This window comes from Gekko japonicus, unplaced genomic scaffold, assembly GCF_001447785.1.
Source record: "Gekko japonicus isolate JY-2015 unplaced genomic scaffold, Gekko_japonicus_V1.1 scaffold1973, whole genome shotgun sequence".
NCBI lineage: Eukaryota > Metazoa > Chordata > Lepidosauria > Squamata > Gekkonidae > Gekko > Gekko japonicus.
The window spans coordinates 264,242-269,483 of NW_015164250.1; positions in this window are offsets into that span (position 1 = coordinate 264,242).

The window sequence follows — 5,242 nt, forward strand, 5'->3', positions numbered from 1 at the left end:
AACCATATGTTTTCCTCCCCGACGAGCTCGGCCACGCCCCCAACGTCGGCAACGTCTGACGTCACTTCTGGTGATGTCGCAGCGCGCGCGCGCGCATCCCGGCAACTCCCGGGAGGGAAAGAAGACTACCCCGCTGGTGAGTACAAAAAATTTGGCAACCCTAGATATTACCTAAGTCTTCTTATCACCAAGCTAACCTGAACAAATAAACCTTTGGGGGCATAACCCCAGGGTTGTGACAACAGCATTGCTAGGAGGCACCAAAGGTTACCTGGGATGAGTATTAGAGGAGATTTGAGAATTTCAGGAAGCAGAATGAAGAACTGACTGAGATCATCTGAGAGGTTACCAGATTAAGGAAGTGAATTTTGATATGGCCAGGAAAATGCTCTTCAAGAGACCGAAAGTAAGTCTACCAGAACTCTGGTGGAGGAGGGGGGGTCCCCTGCCGTCAGATCCTACCCCTCCCAGTTGCCAATCAGCTGCTTGGTGAGGGGGAATTACCAGGAGAAAGGAGGAGTCCTAGGCCTTGTGGCTGGTGTTGCATAGGAAGTGATGTCATCAAGCTAGCAACGTCTGGGCAACACTCCGGTATTTGGCCAAAAACTAAAAAAAAACCAAACCCTCAGTCATAGAAGCCAGTTTTACCATAGAGTTTTTTCCCCAAATACCAGAGTGTCACCCAGACATCACTGGCATGATGTCACTTCCAGTGTGAAGCCAGTGATGAGGCCTAGGCTTTCTCCTTTCTCGTTGTAAGTTCCTCCATCCCTCGCCGGTTGCCAGGAGGGATCTAGCAACCCTAACTCGAAGACCTGGCATGAGTCAAAGAGCAATGGGAGAAGATGAGGTTTTCCCCCAAATGATCTCCAACTTACTGGAATCCCACCTGATCTGGAGCGTGAATGATTTTGTTGATGCAGTGGACAGCGCCCTGAAAATCTCCAGATCCTTTGCTGCTGCCCTGATCTATGGACACATCTCCAATACTTCCAGCATGGCCAAGCTGGTAGCCATGATTTCTGAGACCTTACACCCTGGTGTCAGAGAGAAGTACCTGACAGACCTCATGAGCAGCTTAGACCGCCTTGTGATGAAAGCTGACTAGCCGAGCTTGGCTGCTGAAAGAGCCATGTTAGCGGAGGGCTGCAATGTGGCCCAGGAAGAGGCAAAGGAGGTCGAGCTGGAGAAGAAGACAGAATTCAAGAAAGGCTTGGAAGCCAGAGCAGAAGCCATTGAGAAAGAGATGAGAGCAGTGCTGCCTGCTAGTGGAGCTGCTGCATGTCAGCCTGGAGGAGGAAAACAAGCTCATGTTGCCAGTGGAGAAATTACTCAAGAAGCATGCATGTCCTTTTTTCTTAAAGAATACACACACATACAGCATGCAAGTTCTGAGAACGTGGGGAATCTGACACCATGGATCTTTTACTTTAATTAAAACATAGCAACGATATATACCAGGAGAGTGGGGAGATCACAGGATCTTGTGGGATAGAGTGCAAATACGTTTTTGCATGTTGCCACCTAGTGGTGAAAATGGCTCCTGCACTTAGTATGTTTTGCATTCGCATCATTCTTGGAAGGGGTGGCTGGAGAGAATAGCCAGTCCTTCTACCTCAGTATTTTCCTTCCAGGTAAGGGAAGGAACCATGCGCTTTCTCATATCCTCCAAATGATTCTGCAGGGATTCATAGATCAAGGTATAGCGGCTTGTGATTTCAGCAGCACTGGCTTTTGAAGCCAGCGTGCCCACAAAATGAACACAACGCCTTAGGGCCTCTTGCAGATCTTGGGTCTCCTCTTGAAACTTGACCAGTTTACGTTTCTCTTCTTCAATCTCTTCCATCTTCCTCTGATTCTCCTGGATTCTGCTTTCTTGCTCCTTCAGCAGTTTGGTGTATTTTTCAGCTTCCTGATAATATTTTTCTTCCTCTCTCTTGAAGCGGTGTCCCATGTCCTCTGCAGAAGTTGCCCTTCTCTCAGCCTTCTTCATGTCCACATGGGCTTTGATAGCCACGGCACCTCCTAAAAATGAGACAGCATGAAACCCCAGTACTTCATAAATTACACTAGCTATCGATCCGCTCCTTAACACAGTTCAAGGTGTTGCTTTTGAGCTTTGAAGCCCCACATAGCTTGGGTCCAGGATATCTCAAGGACTCATCTTCTTTAGGGTTGCCAGGTCCCTCCGGGCAACCAGTGGGGGGTGGGGGAAACTTACATGGGGAAAGAGGAAGGCCCAGGCCATGTTGCCGGCATTGCACAGGAACTTATGTCATCATACTGCGATGTCATGGCAATGCTCTGGTATTAGGGCAGAGCTCTATGGTAAAAATGGCTCCTATAGTTTTTGTCCAAATACCAGAGTGTTGCCCAGACACCGTTGACGTAGTGACGTCATTTCCTGTGCAACACTGGTAACATGGCCTGGGCCTTCCTCTTTCTCCTGGTAAGTCCCCCTGCTGGCCAGCTGATCAGCATCTGGGGGGCAAGGCCTGGTGGCAGGAGATCCCCGCCTCCACCTGGTGGTCTGGCAACCCTAATCTTCTCCTATATGTTCCTGCCCAGGAAATGAGATCACAGGGAAAGCCCCTCCTGAGTGTCCCATCGATCAGAAAAGCTTGTCTGATGAGTAAAGAGAGGGACTTTTTGGTGGCAGCCCCATGACTACACAACAACCTGGCCAAGAAGGTGTGGATCTTTTGATCTTTAGGAGGCAGGTGAAAACTGTTTTATTTCAGACTGCATTTGAGAAACTATTTTTTAAAAAATTGCAGTCTTAAATGATGATTTTAAAGTATGGTCTTTATATATTTTATCAGAGTGTCTAAATTAAACAACAATATTTTTAAAACCACAAAAATCCGAACTGCCTGTCTCTTGGAGGATAACTGATGGTCAATGAAAATGGATTTCCTGTGCTAAAAGACTAAAGAACTAAAAGAAATAAATGCCCACTTCCAGTAAATCAACACTGGGGACCTGACAATTTGTTCAATATTTAAACGCATGGCGTATAGTTGACAGTTCTGTATGGCCATATTTTAAGATATTGACATTTTTATAGAACCTTATGTGTGGATCTGCCACCACTGTTGTCATATTTTTGTTTCTACTTTATATATACCTTTCTCTTTTTAAATTGGTGGCTGAATTTTGAGTTTTCTTTCTTTTCCTGTTTTTTTCAAAGAAAGAAAGAGTTTCCTTTTTCTTTTTAGTTGTTTTATTTACATTGTAAGCTGCCAAGTTCTATAAGGTGGAAAGGAAGCTAATAATTAAATATTTACTTCAGTGAGAAATGAAACAAAAATGGCACGGGGGAAGACTGAAACCACTTGTCACTTTGCAGCTGCAAGAAAGATAAGGTCTTTGAGCATCTGGGAGACAAAGAACCCCCTTTGGTTAAGAGAGGCCGACTCTAATCTGGAGAACCTTGTTTGATTCCCTACTCCTCCACAGGCAGCTGCTGGGTGACCTTGGGTCAGTCACAGTTCTCTCAGAGCTGTTCTCTCAAGAGCAGTTCTCTCAGAGCTCTCTCAGCCCCACCTACCTCACAGGGTGTCTGGTGAGGGGAGAGGAAGGGAAGGAGATTGTAAGATACTCTGAGTGAAGGGCAGGGTATGAATCCAATCTCTTCTTCTGCTTTCCATGTCTGAAGTAAAGTCACTGTGGCAGCCATAAGGACTTTGGATCTTGTGGATTGGCCCTGGTAGTCTGTATGAAAGCTGGGGTATACTGAGAAGGGTTGCTGATTATCAGGCATTGGCAAGCTCATACAGGACTATCCTGGTCCCAAACGTTTCGTCCTTTAAAATGCCCAATTAGGAAGGGCTCTTTTTTTAGCTATCACGTGGTGTTTGCCGCAATTGAAAAGCTGAATGTTAAATGGTAGAACAGGCAGTAGCCTACCATTCATGTGCCCAAAGCAGATAGCGTTTCCCCCATGGTTCCTCTCCTTTTCTGAAACTATTCCCTGCCCTCCACTGATTACTGCCCTCCACTGATAGAAAGGCTCAGTTGTGTGGTTGCAGGATCAGTGCAGAGAAACAGCCATGACGGCCAGTGGGCCGGGGTGAGAAGGGACACAGAAGTGACACTGACCCCTTTCTTCAAGGGAGTTGATCTTGAAGAATGGGAAGGAGAAACAATTTCACCTACTTGTCCTCCTTTTGCGACCCCCTCACATTGTAGAGGGTTGTTCCACTGTGCACTGAGAATAACCTTTCCAGGGTTTGGAAGAGGCTGCAAAAAACCTGTTATGTACTGGTCCTGTAACATTGCAAAACTGTGCTGCCTGAGACAGGGGGGAGCTTGGAGCAGAATAACAATAGACCGCAGGATTCGAGCAGTAACCAATTAAGATGTAAAGTTGTGTAAATAGCCTATCATTGGGAGTGTGTGTGTGTTGGGTGTGCCGTTTGGCAGGCTTATAAGCAGGGCTTCTGCCCTGCTTGAGTTGTCTTAGAGTTAAGCTGAATCACTAATAAACTATGAGCTGATCACTATACACATCTCAAACCCAGTATATTACAAAACCCCAGAGAGGAACGCCAGAAAATGAGGAATTCCATGCATTGAATGGTAGTGGACTGCCCAATGTATTTACATCTTTATTTCCACAGGGAGGTTTTTCTCCGCTTTGGTGTCTAAACTAGAGATGTAAAATTTCCGGATATTTTGAAGCTTGGAAACCCCCCCGGTTTTTTTCCTGTTTTTTTCCGGGAAAAACCGGAAATTTTCGGAAAAAATGAAAAAAATGCTACATTGGCATTTCTTTTGTCTTTTCTAGATTGAAAGTCATTCTGTTACTTTAGGAACATAAAATATGACTATGGACATTTTTACTTGGCATGAAATTATCACAACTAGCATATTAAAAATATAGTGTATCCAAACAATTATTACAAACAGAATACCCACCCACATGCAAAAACAAAACTGAAACCTTTTTATTTTCTTCTGACAATACCACCCCCTAAAGGAAGAAATGCATCTTGTTCTTGCACTGGAGAGTTCAGTTTGTAACCTAGGACTGGCTTGTCCTCAGTGCACAGAAATTAGATCAATCTGATACCATACATATTTTTTGGAAATGATTTGGAAAATATTTGAACACCTTGTCTTAAAATATTTTATTCATCATGTTAAAATAAAATGTTCCATAATCAATTTCTTTTCTTTTCTTTTTTCAATTTCTTGGGGGAAAAACAAAAAAGGCTTCAGGAAAAAAACAGAAAAAAAA